Below are 25,508 nucleotides of genomic sequence, written 5' to 3' on the forward strand. Positions count from 1 at the left end.
AGCTCTTGGACATGTGTGAGCAAGTGCATGCTTATAATGAGATGAAGAGAAAGGAGTGCAAAGAATTGCGTAAGAAAGTAAAATTTCTTGAGCAATCCTTTGATGAGTTCAATGCTACTCATGAGAGGCTAATGGAAGCCCATGAGAAGCTTGGCAAAGCTCACTCTAAGCTTGAAAAGGCTCACTCCTCTCTCATCGAGCAAGTCAAAGTGGAGGAAGCTAAGAAGGAGCAAGTGATCATATCATGTGACGTGGGACTAACATGTGATCTTATTGATGAATCTATTTTTGTTGCTCCCACTAACACTTCTTGTAGCACTACCACTTCCATTTCACCCTTGAGTGATGGTCTCACTTGTGAAAACTCACTAAAAGTGAAAAATGAGACCCTCAAGAAGGAGATGAATGAGCTCACTCGTGCCTTAGGCAATGCCTATGGTGGAGATGCTCGCTTGCTAAAGTGCTTGGGTAGCCAAAGGTTTTCTCTCAACAAAAAGGGATTAGGCTATACCCTCAAGAAAGGCAAGGCGACCTTTATCACTCCCAAAGCTAGCTTTGTGAAGGACAATGGTCGGTTTTGCAATAGATGCAAGCAAGTTGGGCATATAGAGCAATATTGCAAGATTAACAAGAACAAGCTACCTAATGTATCTTCAATTAAATTTGATTCTTGTTACATGCTTTTTAAGGGTGCTAATGGTGTGAAGGCTAAGTTCATTGGTACACCAATTGTGGGCCCAAAGAAGAAAGCTATTTGGGTACCAAAGACCTTGGTAACTAACCTACAAGGACCCAAGCAAGTTTGCGTACCTAAAAAGAATTGATCCTCTTTTGTAGGTCAATTATAAAGCCGGAGAAAGACATTGGGTGCTTGATAGTGGGTGCACACAACACATGACCGGTGATCCAAGAATGTTCAATTCAATCAATGAAAACAAGAGCAATGGGATTGATAGTATCACATTTGGTGACAATGGCAAAGGCAAGGTCAAAAAGCTTGGTAAGATTGCAATATCTAATAATTTAAGCATTTCCAATGTGCTACTAGTAGAGAGCTTAAACTTCAACCTATTGTCGGTAGCTCAATTATGTGATCTTGGTTTCAAGTGCATATTTGGTGTGGATGATGTAGAGATCATAAGTGTAGATGGCTCTAACTTGATCTTCAAAGGATTTAGATATGAGAATCTATACTTAGTTGATTTCAATACTAGAGAAGCTCAATTGATAACATGTTTGATCACTAAGTCTAGCATGGGTTGGTTATGGCATAGAAGGCTTGGTCATGTTGGAATGAAACAATTAAACAAGTTGATTAAGCATGACTTAGTTAGAGGCTTGAAATATGTCACATTTGAGAAGGATAAGCTATGTAGTGCATGTCAAGCCAAAAAGCAAGTTGGTAACACACATCCTAAGAAGAGCATGATGAGCACATCTAAGGCATTTGAGTTAATGCACATGGACTTGTTTGGACCAACCACATACACTAGCATTATAGAAAATAAATATGCATTTGTGATTGTGGATGATTTCACTAGATACACATGGGTATTCTTTCTTGTTGACAAGAGTGATGTGTTTGCAACATTCAAATCATTTGTCAAGGGCATTCACAATTAGTTTGAAACAACCATAAAAAAAAGTTAGAAGTAACAATGGTAGTGAGTTCAAGAACATTAGAATTGATGAGTTGTGTGATGAATTTGGAATTAGACATTAATTCTTGGCCAAGTACACTCCTCAATCAAATGGCTTAGTTGAAAGAAAGAATAGAACTTTGATTGACATGGCAAGATCAATGTTGAGTGAGTACAATGTGAGTCATTCATTTTGGGCCGAAGCAATCAACACGGCTTGCTATTATAGCAACCAACTCTATTGTCACCCCATGATGGAGAAGACACCTTATGAGCTATTGAATGGGAGAAAGCCCAACATAGCATATTTTCGGGTCTTTGGTTGTAAATGCTACATATTGAAGAAAGGCACTAGATTGAGCAAGTTTAAAAAAAAAATATGATGAAGGTTTCTTGCTTGGCTACTCCACTACTAGCAAGGCATATAAAGTTTAGAATTTGGCTAGTGGTACTCTTGAGGAGGTTCATGATGTGGAGTTTGATGAAACAAATGGTTGCCAAGAGGAAGATGAGAATCTAGATGATGTAAAAGGCACTCAATTGATTAATGTAATGAAGAATATGGACATTGGTGAGTTAAGGCCTAGAGTGGTGATTGATGTTGAAGATGACAAGAATCAAGTACTCTCTAACTCAAATGTGCAAGCTAGTGGTTCTCATGATCAAATCCAAGCAAGCACTGTGATGGCAATGTGCAAGATCAACAAATGGCTAGTTCATCATCTCAACCAAGTGATCAATCAAATGCTAGCAATCAAGTGCAAGTGCTTCAACCAACCAATGTTATAAGAGATCATCCCTTAGACACTATCATTGGTGATATTTCAAGAGGTGTGCAAACTAGATCAAGATTGGCTTTATTTTATGAGCATTTCTCATTTGTGTCATCAATTGAACCTAAGAAGATAGATGAAGCTTTGAAGGATGTTGATTGGGTCAATGCTATGCATGAAGAGCTAAACAACTTCACAAGAAACCAAGTATGGGAGTTAGTTGAGAGGCCTAAGGATCATAATGTGATTGGAACTAAATGGGTCTTTCAGAATAAGCAAGATCAAGATGGAATAGTAATAAGGAACAAAGCAAGATTAGTGGCTCAAGGTTACACTCAAGTTGAAGGTCTTGACTTTGGAGAAACATATACCCCAGTTGCATGATTGGAAACAATTAGGATCTTGTTAGCCTATGCTTATGTCCACAACATCAAGTTGTACCAAATGGATGTGAAGAATGCATTTCTAAATGGGTACATCAATGAGCTTGTTTATGTTGAACAACCTCTCGGTTTTGAAGATGAAAAGAAACACAACCATATTTACAAGTTAAGAAAGGCTTTGTATGGATTGAAACAAGCACCTAGAGCATGGTATGAGAGATTGAGAGATTTTCTACTCTCTAAGGGATTCAAGATGGGAAATGTTGACACTACTCTCTTCACCAAGAAGCTTAGAAATGACTTATTTGTAATGCAAATCTATGTTGATGATATCATATTTGGGTTAACAAATCAAAATTTTTGTGAGGTGTTTGGCAAGATGATGGCAAGTGAGTTTGAGATGTCCATGATTGGAGAGCTTAGCTACTTCCTTGGTCTTCAAATCAAGCAAATGAAGAATGACACATTTGTGAGTCAAGGCAAGTATATCAAGGACAAGCTCAAGAAGTTTGGAATGGATGATAGTAAAGCTATTAGTACACCAATGGGGATAAGTGGAAGCTTGGATAGTGATGCTAGTGGCAACATGGTGGATCAAAAGATATATCGGTCTATGATTGGAAGCCTACTCTATGTGACCGCATCAAGGCCGGATGTGATGTTTAGTGTATGCATGTGTGCTAGATTCCAAGCCTCACCAAGAGAAAGTTATTTGAAAGCAACAAAGAGAATATTGAGGTACTTGAAGCATACACAAAATGTTGGATTGTGGTATCCCAAAGGAGCAAGATTTGAGTTGATTGGATATTCGGACTCTAATTATACAGGATGCAAAGCTGAGAGAAAAAGCACATCAGGCACATGTCAACTATTGGGAAGATCACTTGTGTCTTGGTCATCAAAGAAATAAAATAGTGTAGCACTTTCAACCACCGAAGCGGAGTACATTTCGGCCGGTAGTTGTTGTGCACAATTACTTTAGATGAATGCCACTTTGAGTGATTTTGGAATCAAGTTCAAGCAAGTGCCATTGCTATGTGACAATGAAAGTGCCGTAAAGCTCACCAACAATCCGATTCAACACTCAAGAACAAAGCATATTGATGTCCGTCATCATTTCATAAGAGATCACCAATAAAAAGGAGACATTTGCATTAAGAGTGTGGGCACCGAAGATCAACTTGCCGATATCTTCACCAAGCCACTTGATGAGAATAGGTTTTGCAAGCTAAGTAATGAATTGAACATACTTGACTTCTCCAATATGTGTTGATGCACCCCCATTATATGACATGCCTCTCCTTCGAGCAATCCAAGGTAAAAGTTGATTGGCATGGCATACATCCTTGCTAAGAATATGATTAGTGCATCTAGACATATTTCATATTTGAATAGGCTCACTCATGAAAATCAAATGAATTTGATGCTTGTATGGTACCACTATTGCTTGTATGCTTGAAATGATCTAATGGTAGCATATGACATGTTTGTGGGCTTATAAACCTAGTGTTTGATCTAGAAAATAAGCTATAAGTGTTTAACTCAACATAGTACAAGATAACTCTTATTTAGAGGTAATAAGATAATAAGATAGGAGGAGCAAACAAATTGTAAGGGGATCAATCAAAATTGCACACAAATAGGGGGAGCAAGCTCATAAACTTGTATGATTCATTTGAATGTGCATTTTATATATTTGCTTGCATGGTACAAGTTCTTAATTTCAATATCCATGCTTGTCTTGTGTGGTGTATGCTAGTGGTAGGTTTGAATGTTGAAATAAAAAACTAGCATGCATAGGCTAAAGTAACTAGACCTATGTTCATTCTATGGAAACTAGACCCTTATTTGTAATATTGATCTCATGGGGTATTCTAGTTTTTGTGTATATCTAGTTACTAATGGTGCTAAGGATGGTATATTGGTGCACTCTGATTGGTATCACGCTTTAAAGGTCCTTCTCTTATACCTTAGCATCATTTGGTAGAAATTAACTCCTATATTTCCTATCTAAGCATATGTGTAAGCTACAATCCAAACTCTTAGCACATATGTAGGAGGAGCAATTGCTACCATTTGGAGTTCATGAAACTTGTCCATATTCTTTTACACATGGTAAATATGCTTGGACAAACAACGTGGATTCAATTAAATCTCAATTCATATCTTTGTGAAAGGGTTGTCATCAATTACCAAAAAGGGAGAGATTGAAAGCTCTAGTTTGCTTTTGGTTAATTGATGAAACCCTAAGTGCTAACCTAGTTTATCAAAGTGATTATGAGATAGGTAGCACTACTCCAAGTGATGAAGCAATGGCGAAGATCATGACGATGATGATGGCATGGTGATGATCAAATGCTTAATCTTGGAAAAGAAGAAAGAGAAAAATAAAAGACTCAAGGCAAAGGTAAAATTGTAGGAGCCATTTTGTTTTAGTGATCGAGACACTTAGCAAGTGTGATCACATTTAGGATCGATAGCTGCACTATTAAGAGGGGTGAAACTCGTATCGAAATGCGGTTATCAAAGTGCCACTAGATGCTCTAACTTATTGCATATGCATTTAGGATCTAGTGGAATGCTAACACCCTTGAAAATATTTGTGAAAATATGCTAACACATGTGCACAAGGTGATACACTTGGTGGTTGGAACATTTGAGCAAGGGTGAAGAAGTTAGAGGTGAAAAGGAGTTAGTCGCGCTGGTCACAGAGTGACCGGACGCGTCCGGTATTAACGATGAACTCAGCGATCGGACATGTCCGGTGTGAATCAGCAAAATCGGTGTTCGGTGAGACAGTTGACCGGACGCTGGCCGCGTCTGGTTTGGAGTGACCGGACGCGTCTGGTCGTCCATGGGTGCTTACTATACTCGACCGGATGCTGAGGCTCAGCGTCTGGTCAGTTTCTAACTGACGCGTCCGATCGGCCCTGGAGGCTTACTAGACTCGACCAGACGTAGTGGCTCTGCGTCCGATCATTTCGAACAGTGCGTTCGGTCGGACATATCATAGAGCCGTTTGAGGCAACGGTGGGACACGTGGCAGTCTGGTAGCTATCGGACGCGTTCGATATGGTGACTGGACACGTCCGGTATTCACGACCGGTGCGTCCGGTGCTGCGTCTGGTCAGTATGATCGAAGCATTCGGTCACCACGACTTGTGCCCAGTGAAGGGGTACAACGACTCTATTTCTTGGGGGCTTCTATTTAAGCCCCATGGCCGGCTCAAGCTCACTCTCTTGCACATTTTCATTGACATAGCAACCTTGTGAGCTTAGCCAAAGCCCTCCCACTCATCTCCATCATTGATCCATCATCTTTATGAGATTGGGAGAGAATCTAAGTGCATTGCTTGAGTGATTGCATCTAGAGGCACTTGGTATTCATGTTGCGCTATGGATTTCGCTTGTTACTCTTGGTGGTTGCCACCATCTAGACGGCTTGGTGCAGCGGTGGAGGATCGGCACGAGTTGGTGATTGTTCGTGGCCGTCTCCGGTGATTATGAGGGGAGTTGTACCTTCCCCGGCAGAGTGCCGAAAGGTAACTCTAGTAAATTTCTCATGTCATTGAGTTACCTCACTTGTGGGTAGGTTCTTGCGGTGTCCAATCGTGTGGGCGAGGTTTGTGAAACACCTCTTAGCCGCCGAACCACCAAGTGTTGGTCGACACAACGAGAACTAGCGTGTTGGCAAGCACGTGAACCTCGGGAGAAAAATCGGTTGTCTCTTGCCATTTGAAATTCTCCCAATGATTGGTTTCATATACATCTTGTGATTGATTCATTCCTCTACACGGTGGTATAACCATCCTACTTGTTTACATTCTTGTAAATTAGTTGTAGCAAGCTCTTTAGTGTAATTAGATTTGAGAGCTTGCTTTGCTATTTAAGTTTGCTTAGTGGAGCTCTTTAGAGTAGAAAATTGAGAGCTCTTAGTGAGTAGTATTATAGCAAATTGTGTGTCTAGCTATCATTGCAACTAGAATTATTGGATAGGTGGCTTGCAACCCTTGTAGAGCTAGAGCAAGTTTGCATTTCGCTATTTGTCATACTAATCAAATTACTCTAGTTGATTTGTAGATTTTTAAATAGGCTATTCATCCCCCTCTAGCCATATTAGGACCTTTCAGCTGACACCATAGTGTCTTACACTGTCGGTGCAGCGACAGCAGGTAGTGAGAAAAATGGCTCAAGAATCATCGGAGTGGGCGCATACACCCGCTTCTTTTTAAGGTCAATTTCTTGAGCTACCAAGATCCCCCTCATTATTTTGTCCTCTAGGAAGACTGTATGTCTCATTTCTACAAACTTTGTATGTCTATCTGGACAGTAGAAATGAAAACCTTTTGACTTTTCTAGGTAGCCAATGAAATGGCAACTCACTATTTTGGGATCTATCTTCCCAATGTTTGGGTTAAATACTTTAGCCTCAGTAGGGCTCCTCCACGCACGTAAGTGGTTTAGTGAGGGAACTCTTCCTGTCCACAACTCATACGGTGTTTTGGCACTGATTTACTTGGTACTCTATTGAGAATGTAAATGGCAGTTTTTAACGCCTCCATCCACAAACTCAGCAGTAAGGTGGAATAGCTCATCATACTTCGCACCATATCCATTAGGGTATGGTTGCGTTTTTCAGCTACTCCATTCTGCTGAGGTTCGCCCGGTGTAGAATACTGGGCTACTATGCCATTCTCCTGTAAGAACCTTGCAAAAGGTCTTGGAACTTGGCCATATGGGGTATGCCGACCATAGTACTCTCTCCCACGGTTGGGCCGAACTATCTTAATCTTTAAATTATGTTGGTTTTCAACTTCTGCCTTAAATATCTTAAATTTCTCCAACGCTTCTGTTCTTTCTTTGATTGGATAAATGTAGCCATAACGGGAGTAATCATCTGTGAATGTTATGAACGAATCATAACCATCCACACTCTTTATAGGAAACAGACCATAAATGTCTGTGTGAATAATCTACAAAATTTTTGCGCTTCGTTTGTCACCTTTCTTAATTTTCTTTACATACTTTCCTTTTATGCATTCTCTGCATTGTTCTAAATCTGAGAGCTCTAATGGAGGAAGAATATCATTCTTAACTAGTCTTTCTGTTCTCTCCCTCGAAATATGGCATAAACGATAGTGCCATAATTTTGACGACGCATCATGAGTTCTCTTTTGTTTTCTGTTTACATCCATAGACGAGGATATATTCTCATTGTCGCACGCAACGTACCCATCATCGCATACAACATTCGCATCATCACGTAGTGATAACAAATAAAGCTTGTTTTGTAAGATAGCAAGACCAACACATGCATTATTAAATATTATCTTACATTTGCCATTTCCAAAATGGCAATCATATCCATCATTGTCCAAATATGAAACACTAATCAAATTCCTCTGTAAAGAGGGAACATAAAGAATATCTCTAAGTAACAATGTGAAACCATCAGCAAGCTCTAGAGAAAGATCGCTAATGGCTTCAACATCTACTTAGACTTCATTTGCAACTTTAACGTGTCTTTCTCTTCTTTGCGTAGTCCTCGTCGAACGAAATCACTGTAAGAAATTAGTAACACGAACAGTTGCACCTGAGTCAATCCACAAAGTAGATTTCGAATACTGTACATACAGGGATTCATTTATGAACGTAATAATGTTCTCACCTTTCTTTGCCATGATCATCTTTAAATAATCGGGACAATTTTTCTTGTAATGTCCCGTCTTCTTGCAATAGAGACACTGGTCCTTCTCTATTGTGAACTTGTTCTGCTGAGGCTGATGTAGCATAGGACCCTTTCCCTTTGTCTTTGAGGAGGAGTTAGTATTATTATTCTTTTTCTTTTTATCTTTCACATAGTGGATAGAACCACCATTTGCAGCTTTCATTCTCTCCTCCTCTTGCACACACATAGCCATGAGCCTCTCTAAGTCCTATTTCTCGGGTTGTATGTTGTAGTTGATAACAAAAATGTCAAACTCCTTTGGCAAGGAAGCAAAAATCAGATGGATAAGAAACTTTTCCTTGAGAGCCAGATCTATTGGTTTCAGCTTGGATGTCAAATTGCTCATCCTTAGTATGTGCTCTCTTATGTCACTATTTCCAGAGTACCTCTCTGTCATCAGCTGCTTTATCAGCAGGGTAGCATATGTCTTTGAAGAGCCAGTGAACCGACTCTTTATTCTGTAGAGGTACTCGGTGATAGTGTCACACTCTGGGATTGAGCCCACAATTACAGGCTCAATCGTGTTCTTTATCATAGCCAAACAATTTTTATTGACAGTGACCCACTTCCTATGCTCAAGGTTATAGGGCATCTTTGAGGAACCATAGTCCCTCTCTCTGGTCGCCCAAGCGGCATCAGCCTCGTTTGTCTCCCTCACCGGTGCCACAAGCTCTGTGGGACATGGTGTGGTAACTGCCCAGTCCACCTCAGCCAAAATGAAGGCCAAGTCAAGCTTTTTTTTCCACTCCGTGTAGTTATCACCTTTTAGAGTGGGGATATCTTTAATACAACCCATCAAGTTGTATCCGTCTGAAAACACAATTCATATAGAGTGAGAACATAATATAATAACAACAATTGCATGCCTTGATTTCAACGTTGGTCAAAATTAAAACATACAACTGTTTATACATTAAATCTACATCACCGTTGGGCAGAAATAGAAATAATGCATAAAATCATTAAAATTTACGATATTGCTATTAACAACGTTGGTCAGAAAATAACAATATCATAATTAACTTAAAATTCTCTTTTTCTCCAATTAAATATCACGTTGGTTCAAAATAACTGGAGAATAAACAATTTTTTTAGCAGCGGGAACATGAACAATAGTCTCAAAAATAATATTTTTCCAGAAGCATTCATTGGTACTTTCCTACTCTCTGAACAAATTTTTTCGTTGGTTCGAATTTGTCCAGGGATCAAAACTTTACAGAAATTCATCAAAACATGCTTCTGAAAATAAATAAAAAGAAAAACAAAGCTCCACTGTGCTTTGCCCTTCTTTTGGCCCGCAGCAGATCAGGCCCAGCGCGCCCTCGTGGCCCACAACAGCGACAACAGTGGCGCGGCCCCGTTCAGCTTAGCGCGTGCGGCCCAGCGGCGGCGCAGCAGCGCGTTCACCCCGCGGCGGCCCATATCGGCCCACGGCCAGCCTGCGCGCACGCGCGCGGCGTCTCCCCCGCGCCCAGGCCGTAACCTGGGTTTGGGCCGGGATTTCGTTCACCCGCCTAGGCCGTTTTCAGTCCAGCCGCCACCAGCCGTCCGTTCCCATCGAACGGCTGTCCGTCATCATCGCACGAACAAAAACGGCGACGATGGCCTTCCCCAAACCCTAACTCCCATTTCCTTTCCCTCCCCGTTCTCTTCTGTGCGCCGCAGCTGACAGCCGACGCAGCCGAGGAAGTGGTGGCGCCGCCGTGGCGCCCTTCGCCGGTGCACGCGTGCGGCCGGAGCCACGCGTGGCGTCGTCGAGCGGCACTACGGTGGTGTCCTTTGCTCCCGAACGCGGAGCGTTAGAGGCGCCGGCGAGCCCACGGCTCGGCCGTGCTTCCCGCGCGCCGACGGGAACGGCGACGCGGTTCTTCTTTCCCGCTCGCGGCGGTGGTGACCGGCGGCGCGAACTAATGTAAGTCTGCCAGTCCTTTTCTCTTGTTAGGGTTAGGGTTTGGCATTTGGGGATTTCCAGTTAGGGTTTCGACTTTAGGGTTCATTTGAAAACGAATCCCCTCCTTTTCTTTTCTTTCCCCAATCTAGATCTACACGTTAGATAGGCTCTGATTCCACTGTGGATTCTTTAGGGTCAATATGAGTAGATCAGCGGGGAAACAAACTCTTTGATGTGAACTAGAACCGTGAAACAGAGAGAGAGCGGGGAAAATGCACAAACCAGTGGGGGGCGTGGCAGAGGAGCCGGAGCCGTCCATCGCGTCGGTGAGATCTGCGCTAAGGCAGCGACGGTGAAGGCGGTGGTGCTTCCCGTCGCCGGCTACGCTCCCTCTTAGATCGGTCTAGGGTTTGTGCGTTGGGAAAAGCTGGCTGCGGTGAACCTCGTGACACGGGTCGCCGGCCCCACCTCTCTTTATAGCGTAGTGCGATGGGGGCCCGCCAGCCATGGATGGGCTGGGTGCCCCCGATCAAGGCGCGAGGTCAAGGCCCAGTGGCCGTTGGGCCAGCGTGGTTGGGAGATCAACCTAACACTTTTCAGCCTGAGTTATTAGCCAAGCGAACAGGGCCGTATTTGTTTGTTTGTTTGTTTGTTTGTTGCAGCAAAGCCTGGCCACCTTTTGTTGCTCTCAGGTCTCTTTGCTTTGGCACAAGTCAAGCACTAAACAATGGCAGTTCTGGTGGGAGGAAAGAAGAATCGAATCGCACAAATGACAAATGCACTGCTAGCTTTGGAGCTTGGCTGTTGTTAAGAAAATGGTAGAAAAGTCGTTCATCCATTGCGAATTTGCAAAGTTGCAGACTTGCAGTGCTAGCTGGAGGAAGGGGAGATTGGGCGACCGGTTGATTGATTGGAGTTGCCGTGGCCGTGGTGTGGGTGTATGCAGGTACTAGCACCTTCCCAAAAAAGAAAAATGTTTTTAAAATTTTGACAAAGTTTATAAAAATAATAAATATTTATGAATCTAAATATACTACAAAATTATTGTACAATTAATTTAATTATACTTATTTGCTGTTATAATGTTACTGTTTTTTATAGACTTTGGTTATATCTGTAGTTGTTTGGCTCGTCGAAAAATGATTTTTTTATGGAGAGAGTAAAACTCGTTTATCCCTGCTTAGACTGCGTTTAGTTCGTGAAATAAAAATGGTTGAATGTCACATCGGATGTTTCGGGGTTTTTGGATACTAATAAAAAAAACTAATTACATAGCTCGCCTGAAAACTACGAGACGAATTTATTAAGCGTAATTAATCTGTCATTAGCACGTGTTGGTACTGTAGCACTTATGACTAATCATGGACTAATTAGGCTTAAAACATTCGTCTCACGATTTCCAACCAAACTATGCAATTAGTTTTTTTTCATCTACATTTAATACTCCATGCATTTGCCGCAATATTCGATGTGATAGTTTAGGGTGAAAATTTATGGGAAGTAAGACTGACCGCAAAGGGGCCGGTACGCCAGCGCTAGCGTGCCGCGCTCCCGCACCGCTCACCTGCAAAGTCCCCGGTACGATACCGGTTGCACAGGAAACCGCTAAACGCAGCGACGTGAGAGGGCACGCTAAACACTGTAGCAACACTGTAGCTGAGAGAGAGTTGGTGGGAGAGAGAAAGAGTGAGGGAGGGGAATAAAATATGAAATAGTGGGTATAGAATATGAGATAGATAATACAGGTGCGGAAGAAATAGATATAGAGTGTAGAATCTCGATGACTAAGATAAAATATTCTTTTTTAAGATAAAAATAAAGGTGGACGAGTGCGGATAGCTAAACAGGCCTCTAGCTGGTCCTGCCTGCTGCTGGCCTGCTGTGCTGGCAAACGCTTTGGCTTTGTTGGCCTCTGCATCAGCACTTGTGCTGACGGTACGTTCCACTACTCAAGACCTGAAAGGAATTCACCGCGGAGCGAGTCCTGCGAACATGTTCCAAAGCAAGCGGAGGACCGAATAATGCCTGCTGGCTGCTGGGTGGATGCTAGTCCTGTCCTGCCTAAACACCGTTCCATACATGCTATGGTCTGGTTTAGTTCTAAAATTTTTTTATTTGAAACTATCACATCGAATCTTACGGCATATGCGTATAGTATTAAATGTAGACGGAAAAAAAAACTAATTGTACAGTTTGGTTAAAAATCGCGAGACGAATGTTTTAAACCTAATTAGTCTATGATTAGCCATAAGTGCTACAGTACCAGCATGTGCAAATGACGGATTAATTAGGCTTAATAAATTCGTCTCTCAGTTTCCAAGCGAGCTATGTAATTAGTTTTTTTTATTAGTATCCAAAAACCCTTTCTGATATCTCCCGAAACATCCGACATCTGATGACGTCCAAACATTTTTATTTCGCCGACTAAACGCAGCCTTATCTACCGGCCGTCTACTCCTTAGACTGTCTCCAATAAGGAGACCCAAACCCAAAATGGGTAGCGGGAAACCCAAAATCAGCCTCCAACAGAGTATCTATACGGGAGACCTATTTTGGGTTGTCTGAGAGATACAACCCAAATATGAGTATTCTCTCTCCCAGAAACCCATTTGCAGAAAGGATTCTCTTTTGGGTCTTGTTGTTGAAGAAAATGTCGAATATGTATTAAACCTTTTGCCTGTAACACTACACAAAGTACAAATATATGTGTTGTTGGAGATAGCCTTACCAGCTTGGCAGCTTTACCTGCACCTCCATTCGTTTGCATCAGCTACCTGCTACCATGAGCATGAATGGTAGACCAGGAATATGAATAAACGGATATGCTCTGCAAGACTTCCCAACCAGTAACACCAACAGAGTACGCATTGAACATCAACAAGAAACTGTCCAAACTTAGCCCAATAATTGCCACGAAGCTCTACGTGGAAGTCCCTTTGGATTGGAGGAAACACACAGGATATTTGAAGGATTTCATTCCAATGGATTTTTTTCGTATGTATGCCATTTGTTTCACAGTAAAGTTATGGGAATAATTTCATAGGATGAACGCGATTTCACAGGAAACAAACCAAGAGGTCAGACCTTAACTTTCCTGGCGCGAAAATAAACCGCTCGTGCGCGCTGCTAGCGCCCCCTCGCGCCAATTTTTTCTGTTGACCGGTGGTAAAGCGTGGTGCCTCTCTCACCTCCAAGACATCCCCATCCTCACAAGGAGCAGCAAGACTCCAAGAACTAGGTGGCCGGAATCCTCGATCCAACCCATCGTGCTGTCCTCCCAACGCTGACCACATGAAGCCGTTCCCCACGACAACCACTACGACGTGCAGGTCATTGGATTTTCCCCTTTCTGCCATTTAGCTTCTTGATTCCCCATCTACAATTCCCCATCTTCTGGATCCCCATCTCAGAATCGTTTTCTATAATGCTTTGATTTTGGATGACCTCCAGATCGGACCGCTCGGGTCTCCATGGCCGGCGGCGTTGGATTCCTGGGGAGAGTAGCGGGGGAGGGAGGGAGGGCTCGTCGGGCGCGGGGCTAGCAGCCGGCGCCGGCGCTAGCCACGATGCCCTTCCCCAGGGCCGTCCCACAAATTTCATGGGCCCTTGGGCCAGTAAGACACGGCGAGGTGTCATAGTTAGCGGACCGGAGGAACACTTACACAAATCACCGGCTTCTACGGTGGTGCTATTGAGGAAACTAATTAATTGCGCGACAAGAGAAGGGGAAGCCGCGACCACTAAGTAGCAAGAGCAGTCAGAGACGCAAGGCAGCGGAAGCCCGCAGCGATCCAGGCGTCAGCTTCCTCCAGAATGAGCGCGACCAGCTGAGACGGCGTCTTCGTGATACTATCAAAAGTACGTCGATTCCGCTCCTTCCAGACCATCCAAGAAACAAGCAGCACCAACGAGTCAAAGCTGCGCCTGAAGCACTTTGGGATGGACGATCTCGTGCTCTGCCACCAATCCGCCAGACAAGAGTCATCAGATGGCAGACTATATCTGTACCCTCGTGGGCCCCCAGCCTCATGGGCCCATGGGCATCGCACAGGCTGCCCTCCCCCATAGGACGGCCCTGCCCTTCCCCTCCCCAACGCGCCTTCCTGGCCTAGCCTCGACGCCCTTCCCCTAGAGACCCGGGCGTCGGCGAGCCAAGCGCAAGCCGAGGTCCGGGGGCTGCAGCTAGGATGGCAAAGAGGCGGTGGCGGAGGCGAGGCCTGTAACCCCGGCGGCGGCGCGGCGGTGCTCCAGCGGCGGCGGCTCCGATAGTTTGCGGGGCAACTCTCAATCGCGAGGACTTGTTATGTTTGACATTGAGCATGTGATTGCTGCTGAGCCTAGCGGTTTAGTTGAAATTGAGAGCAAGGTGCTGTACGAATTCCTTTGTTTTGCTATAAGGTGTTGCCAAAGGGCTTCCAAGTCATATTCCTACGTTTTCAATTCCTGTAGGATCGGAGAAGCGGCGTACTTCAATTCCTGCATTTTTCTTATTCATATCCTTTTCCTATCCTGTGTTCCAAAGGGGGCCTAATTGAAGAATTAAAGCCCAAAATGAATACTCCAGCCTAAAATATATACATATGAGAAAATTAGTTCCTTGGTCTAAAAAAAAGTATTGCTTAGTTTCTTGGTCGTTTTTCTCTCGAACTTGCCTATTTGGTCCTAAAACGAATTTCCTTTGGTTTCGTTAGTTTGATGGGCTAACGGTGTTAAGTTCTATGCAAAATTACTCTTTTAACCCTAACATCAAAAGCAACGGTTCATTAACCCACAGTTGCGCTATATAAGTCTTTTAGGCTGCCTAATATCAATAATTTTCCCAAAAATAAGACACAATATTTTTTTTGAATCATTATTTTCTATATATATGTGTGATGTTGTCATGAGCAGCCTGAAAAAAATATTGTACCTTATTTTAGGAAATTATTGATAGTAGGCAGCCTGAAAGATCTGTCGTTAGGGGGTAAAAGAGTAATTTCGCATACAACTTAACACCGTTAGCTCATCAAATTAACGGAAGGGCCAAGAAACCAAAGAAAATTCGTTTTAAGGCCAAATAGACAAGTTCGAGAGAAAAAAGGCCAAGAAACTAAGCAGCTCTTTTTTTTTAAGACCATGGAACTAATTTTCTCTGTACATATTCTCCTGCTCATTTCCCTCACTAACGGATGGCCCAACAAAGTTCAATGACTGATGGCCCAACTTAACTTCCACCAGCCATCAGGAACACTCGCACGGTTCACACCCGAGCATCGGACACTGCCCGCAGGGCTCCTCTGTTCTCCCTCTAGTTTTTTCCACAAACCCTAGCAGTAGGCGGAGTGGCGGCTGTCGGTGGACAGCGGACTCCGGCGGGCAGCGCACCCGCCGTGGCCCGTCACGTGAGCTGCCACTGCTGCGCCACTGACGGACAGACCGAGGGGCTACACGAACTGTGAAATCCAATTTGTAAGTTAAAATTTGTTCAGTTGTCTTGCCAATTTTCCATTCAATATATTACCGATTACAAGTACTGAAGTAGAACCACCAACACTGATCATTAATTAGTCTATTTAAATCATATTGTCTACATGACTACATATTTCATATTTCAGATGTTGGAATGGAACTTCGATATATGTTCTGAACAATTGGTGCTTTTATACGTTAAACAGTTTCAAGTTATACTCAATTCTATGAATCTATGAAAGTATGTTTTGTTAGGTGTTGTATCTGCTATATATATTATACAAGTACAACTATATGATATTATAAATGGCAAATATTAGGACTGAGGTTGTCAAAAAAAAAAAAAAGACGGCCCTTCAGATTTCTAATACCCAACCTCAAAATCCTGGACCCGCCTACCCTTGTCAAGTTTCAGGTACAATTCCGCGTAGCAACTTGCTGAAGCCTGTGAGGCCTACAAGGCTACAATTCCGCATCGATGACTTCATTGTGCCTCCTTGTCTAGATTTCGTGTTAACATAAGACATGTGCCTTTAGTGTGTTTTAAGCTTTGTTCCTGCTTGTCCTTGATATAGCACTCCTGTTGCAGATGATGGTTCATTTCGTTCGCTTTAACCTCCAGTCAACACTGTTTTTGCCTTCCTTTCCTGCCTGCAGGACACAGCGATGGATGGCCAGCCAGGTGCTGCGATGACGAGTCTTGGTCCGAGAGTAAAAGCAAGCCTGGTTCTGGGATCCGAATCGTTTGCTATCAGCTTTGAGTCCGGTATCCTGTCAGAGCAGCTGGCCGCGATGAAGGAGAAGATCATGGCGATCCTCAAGGAATACATCACCAAGCACAATGCTCCAAACGATGTCCCTGATGAGCCCGTTGAGGGTGAATCTGACGGCGAGGGCGAAGCGCTTGTCAACATCCCACCAAAGAAATCTAAGAAGCAGAAGTGACCATTCTGAACTTGGTCAGATTTATTATTAGGCACAACTAGTCTGTCTCTAGTTATGCTTTTGACACAGGAAGACCAGATTGTCGTTTGCCATGCGTTGCTTGTGTAAGACCAGATTGTTGTCAGCCGCAATAACAATATGCAGGTGCAAGCACTTGCTGTTCATAGCACTATCATGCAATCCTGCCCATTAGTTCTGCTTCTCTGTCATCTGTTCATATTTTCTTCTCCTACATTTGCAAGGGTGCTCTTCTCTGTCGGTGTGCTGCACACTCGTATATCTATAGCAGAAACACAATGTCACTAAGATGTCCATACTACTCTATGAACTCTGAAGTCTGAATTGAGTTTATCAATGGATCTGACTAGTCTGTGGACTGTGTGGTCAGGATTCAGGAGTGTGCCGATGATCCAGACGGTAGCTAGTTCTAGTTGGTGCAAAAAAAATAGTCTAAATTAACTGAAGTTAGCTAGTTATTGTTTATTAGTATTAGCCCATCTATTTAGATGAGTTAGGGCCAATTTTAATTATTTTTTAGCTAGCTAATAGTAACAGTTAACCTTTGTATCAAAGTATGAAACAGGCTTTAAGGCCTGGGCCCATTCGGGTAGCGGGCTCCAATTCCAAGGCCTGGGCCCATTCAGGTAGCCGACTTCGATTCCAATTCGGATACCCAGACGGTGTGCTCCCCCGGCCAATATATACGCGGAACGCGGTCGGTATTGTCTTTGCAGACTGGAAACGGACATCCGCTGCACCCGCAAGGCCGCAATTCTCCCGGCGACTCGATCGCGGGCGGTGAGGGCCCCGTGACCATGTCCTCAGGAGCGCACGCGACCTCAGCGGCGCTGCGATGCCGGATACGAAGAAGGTGGCGCCGCGTCGGTGGGTGCTGGGATCCAGAAGAAGAGGAAGAAGTCGTCGAGCACGTCGGATGCGGCGGGTAAGGCCCTGTCAGGGGCGAGTGAGATCTTGAGGCTGAAGAAGGAGGCGTTTGGGGCGACACGCCTCTGGAAGGAGATGGGTGTCCCGGGGGCGCTAGAGCGCTGGGAGAAGGCCAAGACGGAGGAGGCGCCACCGAAGAAGAGGAAGATGGTGCTCAAGACCAAGTTGCCGAAGACGGTCATCGATGTTATGAAGCTACAACCCTACCACAGCATCGAGGACATGTCCGACGACGAGCTGGCCAACCAGACCGACTCCTTCCACGAGCTGTACGCGGTGGTGAAGTTCGTCGACGACAAGATGAACGCCTATGAGCAGGCTCTCATCAACCAATATGACAGCAAGGGCTATGCGGAGGACGAAACCGAGGTCGCTGATGATGGGCAGGTGGATTAGGTAGCAGGAGGCCAGGAGTTAGGGAAATTTGATTGCACCTTGCTAGTGAGATAGGTTCCATCACCATAGTGAGCTCGTAATTCGGGCTGCTGCTTTGTGATTTACCTCTGAATCCCAGTACATTCAACAGTCGAAAGTTTACTGAAAGTGGTAATATTGACCTCTGATGTTACTCTAGAAATGGACTACAGTCGTACACAGACTTTTTTTTCACGAACGGGTTATACCCATATTTCGTTAAGACGAAGAGAAATACAGCGACGCGACTACAAGAGAACCCTCGTAGCGCAGAGTTACAAGACACCACCAAGGAGGTGGCCAGCAACCCAACAAATCGACCCAATACAACAGAGAAAGAAAAGGCGATAGGAAGAGGACTCTCTGCCACAAACCAAACCGACCGGACCTACAGAAGAAAAACACATCAACGCCAGGTTGCCAACATAGCCGATAGCCGATGAAGCCACGGTGTCAAAGCATCCACCAATAGACAAACATCCTGCAGCATGGCGGCAAAGATCCGCAAGCTGTTGGGGGGCCATCATGCCCTCGACAGCAAAGCATCTACCATAGGGGGAGACCAGAGCGGCATGGGCGAAGTATCCGCCCGAGTAGCGATGACGGCAAAGCATCCGCCAAAGAAAGCGCAAGCGGCAAAGTATCCGTTGCGAGGAACCAAACGACTGTGGCAACACCAAGCACCAGGGCTGGACAGACCAAAGCGAAGAGTAAGTTTAGGCACACGCAGGCACAGCAGGGAGCAACTCCGACGAGTGAAGCGGGACGGCAGAAGAAGTACTCCAATGAAGCCTCCAAGAAGGGGATGACGTCCGCGGATGCCAACGACGTTGGAAGGAGCGCACAAGGACTTTCGTCCCAGAACCGTCCCCAACGACTCAAGCGACGAATAGAAACTTCGACGACGCCTCCAAGAAGGTAGAAGCGGCGCAGGCTGCGCCGCCATCGCCGACCCAAACCAAGAAGCCAGGCAGACTTTTCACCCAGAAACTATTCGACCACAGCCGGAAATGGACCCACCACGCGCATATGCACTGGACTGCAAGGTGAGCAGCGGGTGCCTGCCGAACTGACCGCTGCCGCGTGAGCCGGCACAGAAGCGCCGGAAACGCCCCGTCCGCCGCCGGAAGGCACCGCAGGTTGGCGGCAGGGCCACCGCGTCGACGACCGCCACACTCTGAAGGCGTTGATGCGGCCGCGGCACGAGTAGGCGAGCACAGAGAAGACAGCCCCGCCGCCCACCACGACGGCCCTGGAGCCGCCTGCGGCCACACAGCCGGCCACCACGGACGGCGCACGGACCGGATCTAGAGCCCCGAGCCGTGGAGGCGACCACGGCGCGGGTGCTGGGGCGTGGGCGGTACAGAGGCGAGCCCAGCCCCACCGACCACCACAACGCCACTCCGCGCTGACCACCCCCCCACTGCAGACCGGAGACGCCAGATCCGGCGGAGGGGGGGGGGGGGGGGGGGGGGGGGGGGGGGGGGGGGGCGGCGGTGAGGGGGAGAGGTGGAGGAGTGGGTAGTGCAGACGGCATCCCGTTTTTTGGGCCGCTGCAGGCCGCCGCCGCCGCCCGGCGACGTCGTACACAGACTGAAACCACACACTAATGCTGTGCGGTGCTTAATTTGCTTATTTAGTTCTCATCATCTAAATAAGTTAGCAGTGGTAGTATTGACCTCGTAAATTTGCTAGATATGCTTTGTGCTGCAACACTAATACCCTTTTGGGAGAATTCTGTATTTGGCATTGAAACAATCACTTCCCTGTATTTGACACTAAAAATTTTGAACTTCCTTATCTAGCATCAACTTGAAAATTCCTTTCATATACGGCACTTCCGTCCATTTTAGCCATCTATTCGTTTGTTGACTTCTTTGACCATGTCAGTTTTTTTTATAAGTACCAAAATACCCCTCTATTTAATTTGGTCGCACCCACTTGCTCGGCAGTCGCTACTAGCGAAACTCGCTCCCCTTCTTCCCCCGTCAGTCTTCTCTTCCTGTGGAAAAAAACAAAACCCTAGAAGCCGGAGGAGATGAGGATGGGGCGGAGGAGCCGTCGGCCGCCGGCGTCCAGGAAATCACGGCGCCCTTCCTTCGGCTAGAGGCGCCGGTCCCTTAGCCGAGGTCTCCCCATGGTGGCAGATCGACGCGCGAGTCCAGCAGGGGTCGCAGCAGCGGGGCGGGCCGAGGTTCCGGCAGGGGACTCAGCGACGGGGTGGGCTCGTCGGCCGAGGTACCCGCTAGTATATACCCTCGGGCCTCGGCCGCTCCGCCCTAACTCGGGCAGCGCACCTGCCTCCGCCATTGTCCCTCCTTCGGCACCGCCACCGGCAGTGACGCGCTGTCGGCCGCCGTTCGCTCGACTCCGACCTTCAGGGCCTCCCGCATGCATCACTCGCTGCCTCCGCTCAGCGCCGCGCCCGATGTGGACCTAGAGGAAGCCCCCGGCGTGACAGCCCCGGGTAGGGCAGACCGGCGCCCCTGCCCCCGCCCGACGCGGAAGCCCCAGCATCGGCGAGGCTCTGCCTCCTTCGAATCAATCCGTTGGTGGCGCCGGCGAGCGCAGGAGACGCAACAAGGTACGCTCGCTCCTCGCCTTTTCTCGATTCCTCTTCCTCTTCAGCCTCCCCCTGCACAGAAGGCACGCAGAAGGTACGCATGGATATGGAGGTCCTGTTGTTTCCAGTTGCTACACATTTCCTTCTTTGAGGCAAGTTCTTCAGCTACGGTTCCAGATCGATTTTGTTCTACCTTTGTGTGTTCCATTACTCCCTACTTTTTGTTTGTTATTAAATTTTTAAGCTGCTTCTCAGTTTGCTTACACCAATTGTCTGATCGTGCTTGGCTTTGAATGAATCTAGAGTTGCATACCATGTGCTCGATGGATTGCCCCTATTAGATATGGTCAGCACCAATTATTTTGCTAACCTACGTTTCGACTGCAAAGGTACCTGCGTTGTGTAGTCTTACAAATGTAGGCTCCAATTACTCGATGATTTAATTTACAGATGCTCTTCTACCTATGGATATCCTGCCTGAATATTTTCAGGGATTGTAGGCGGGTTCTGATAAGCATGGTACAAATCTTCTATCTTCCTCCATGTATTTTTTTTTGGAATGGTAAACATGATTGATTGAAATTATGTGTATTTCACCTGATGGAATGAATCCCAAAGAAATTATATGCCTACTACATATCCAGTCCTCCAAGTAATAAACTGCTCTTCTGTATATATTCATGGTCTCTTTCTTGGCAGTTTCTCTCCTCAATCCATCGGTATGCTGAACCTGAGGTTACTAGACTCCCTAATACAGATGTGTGTTCATGACAACCATTCCTTCACCTCCTTAAAATATTAATGATAGCCCTTTAATCACTTGCTAAGACTTGAGAAACCATCTCAATGAGTGCCACTAAAGAGAAGGTGAACTGGAAGACTTGAGCAACCATCTCATTGCTGAGTGCCACTAAAGCGAAGATGAACTGGAGGCTTACATGCCGACACATAAGAGTGTTATGCTGAATTCTTTATGGAAGCTTAATGTTGCTGATATAGAGGCGACCCTGTCACATGTTCTAAAATGGTCTGTTTTCATATCGTGTCTATATTTCCAGGTTTTCCAAAAGACATCTTACATCTGATATTTCGTCATTGTTAGTCTGACACTGGTTTTAATTGTCTTTATCAATATCAGGTGCTTCAAGACAGCAGTGTCAGGAAAGACGAACTGCGAGCCCGAGCTAAAGGATTGAAATTTTTTGACAAAATATTGCAGGTACCATTCTCCATATATTTTTCTATGCATTTTTTAAGTTAACCAGTGTATTCCATGATCTAATTATGCCTACGCACGCACCAGCAACTGACAAGAGATATTCATCCACAAGACATAGCCTGACAAGAGATTGGGATGTATTTCATTACCTCCTGATTTCTCTGTTGCCAAAAGGAACATGTATCAAGTTCTTTGTTCTAACTTTCAAATGGAATTAAATTGTCTAATTCTATGTTTAAATTGTTTCAGCACGTGGATTGACGACAAAAGATGAGTGCCACAGGATTAGTGGTGTTGGATCGAACATGTACTGCCCCTTCAAATATGGTAGTTTCCTGTTGTTGTTACATCTAAATTCAACTTCGATATATGTACATGTGCAGGTCAAGAAGCGGCTCCAATCAACCCGAGCCAATTTCCACCGAGTTTCATTCTCCAACAAAGGAGAAGGCTAAAAGGACCAAGAAACAGCTTGCTTCAAAACTAAAAAAAAAAATCCTATGCTACCACTTGACAGCCCTGCAATGGGCATAAGAAACAAAACAGCTAAGCTTGCTAGTCCTGCAAATAGCACAAGAAGCAAGAGAAGGTTGAGCTTGTGATTCTCTATGTAGATGTGCCTGGCAATGTGTAAGGCTTATGCTCTATGAACTCATAATGTAGTGCAATTAATGTGTTCATGATGAACCTGCTATTCTATAATGTGAACTTAGACCCCCTATGTATGAACCTTCGTGTGTTTATGTTTATGAACCTGATAATGTATGCATATTTATGAACCTGAATATGTGAACTCAGACCCCTATTGTATGGATTTGTTGAGCTAATGTGAGGTGTGCAAGGTGTTTACATTTTTTTGTTTTTTAAGTATGCTGATAATGTGGTCAGATTTGTGAAGCTTGTGCATCAAATTTATTGATTATTATTGCCACTCTTCAATTATTAAAATGCTATGTTTCATTCACAAGCATATTTGTGATATTTGTGCTTTCCTTATTTGATATTATATCCATTTATTCTTTTCCTATCTGGCACTACATGTTGTTGGTACATACAATGGCATATATGTTATTTTAGGTGGCACTTGACACCGTTACTGCATCAAATTGACGGAAGTGCCATATACGGAAGAAATTTTCAAGTTGATGCTAGATAAGGAAATTTAAAATATCCAGTGACAAATACGGAAAAGTGATTTGTTTCAGTGCCAAATACAGAATTCTCTCCACCCTTTTCCTAGGCATCCCAAGGTGCTACCTGCTAGCCATTTTATGTGTGAACAAGTCAAGGGCGCGCGCCATCGCGCATGTGCAGTTACGGTGGATTTTTTGAACAGCGGTGAATAAGAATGTAAGTAGTTATATATATTTAGGATGTATATATTACAGGCCGATACATAGGTAGATAACGTAGCTATAACACATTGAACGTAATACATAGAAGCAGAGAGGTCCATCCTAGGTGCATTTTTTTTTATTTTCAACACTTTTTTTAAATATTTTTAAAACTGACATTGTTTGCACGGCGCGGCTAATTCTTGTTGCCGCGCCATGTATGGCGACGCGGTAGGGGGCAGTCAACGGCTGCGGTGACCGCTGACGTGGCAGGTCTGACGCGCCACCCGTCACGGCGCGGCGTGACGAGCCTGCCGCGCCACGCATCATGGCGCGCAGACCCCTTGTACAGGCAGCCACGGTTCCCTTCCTATCTGTCTCTCTCAGTGTCTCGGTCCTTAGACGAGAAAACGCGCCGCCGCGACTCCCGCCCGCCGCCACGCCACGGCCGCCGCGCCCGCCGCCGCGCCCGCCGCCGTGTGCCCATCCTCCCTCACTCCATCTCCATCTCCCCCTGTCTCGTTGCCTCCCTTACTGCCACCGCCGCCCCTCCATCTCTCCGCACTGTCTCAAGCCGTGAAGGACATTGCTGCGCTGCCCATCGTCGTCCTCCAGAAGGGGAGATTGCCGTCGGCCGGCCAGCCATTGCCGCTGCCCTCCAGAAGTAGGCCACTGTCGGCCAGCCATTGCCGCCGGTGACCATCTCCTTTATATTGGTGGATTGTGGTGACCCATAATCTTTGTCGAGGTAATGCTCTTCTGCATCTTTGTCAATTTTTTGCTAGGGTTAGGATTCAAATTTAGTTTGACTGGATAGAGATTTATATAATTAGTTAGCAAAGGCATTTAGTGAAGTTAGTAAATATAAGTTATGTACAGTTTTGCAGTTAGCTAGATATGTTTAGTTAGTAAAGTTACTTAGTATAGGAAGTATATGTATTAATATTAGTGTGTTTAGTGTAGTTAGTTAGTATAGTTAGTTAGAATTGTTGGTATAGGTATTAATATTAGATTAGTTAGTATAGTTAGTTGGTATAGGTGTAGTTAGTATAGGTGTAGTCAGTTAGTTAGTACACAAGATGATTTCGATGACCTGATGAAGTTTCTGAAATGCTTTTGTAGATGGATTGTTGTGTTAGAGTTTTCTACGGAGGAAATGTTAGTAGAAAAGATGGTATATTTGAGGATATGCAAGAAGAATTGGAATGGTTTGATGAACCTCCTAGCTTCAGCGATCTTTGTGGTTGTTTGAATGAAAAGTTTGGCAGTGATTATACACTGAAGGGGAGGTTTGATAGTAGAAAGACTAGGGCACACTACGTGTTGATGCCCTTGCAGGACCATGCTCACTGGTCCTGCTATAATAGGGTAATCCAAGGTTCTAATGTGGCCATGGCTGAGATGGTTGTGGAGAATGGGTACAGGATGCATGATTTTCAGGAGGGGCCGTCCTTCGACGATGATACTCAACAAGAATGTAGGGTTCATGTGGAACCAACTATAGGTACTATGGATTTGGATGGTCAGTTGACGTAGGAGTAGTTTCATTCAAGTCAAGTAGGCTGTATAAGCAATGACTTCGATGTGAACGAGTTCGAACAGGAAGATGAGGAGCAGGAGGAAGAGGACAGGATCGATGATGTAGTTAGCAGTGATTCAGACAATTCAGATGATGACCAGGGAGGTAGACATGCTATGCTCACAACGGTTGATGCCATGACAGTAACTGTTTATGGTATGCCTTTGCCAGTACCAACTGAGGTTTTGCATGTTATGCCGGCTCAGGGTAGACTAGTCATAGATTTGCCAGCAGATGATACCCCCTATGATTCATGGGGCAGAATTAGCAAAACACAGCAGTATGTTCCACCACCACGTTACACAACGACAGAGCTTGAGCAACTAAGGTCGATGAATGTACCTTTTAGGGGCGTTCCGAACTATAGGGATGTCAGCATGATGGATATGGCAGTTTGTGACACCGGTCTCCAAATGTATAGGAAATCATTGTATGACCATGAGAAAGAAATCCTTAGTAAGGGGATGATATTCAATACAATGTCAGAGATGAAGCTATTCCTTCAGGACTACGCTGTGTATCACCATAGGCCGTACAACATCACTCATTCGGACCAGGAGTTGAGATACCATGTGATATGCAAAAACGGTTATATGTGGAGGTTAAATGCACGAAAGAGACAAAGTGATGACAAGTGGAGGATAAG

This window comes from Miscanthus floridulus, chromosome 19 (assembly GCF_019320115.1).
Source record: "Miscanthus floridulus cultivar M001 chromosome 19, ASM1932011v1, whole genome shotgun sequence".
NCBI classification, from domain to species: Eukaryota; Viridiplantae; Streptophyta; class Magnoliopsida; order Poales; family Poaceae; genus Miscanthus; species Miscanthus floridulus.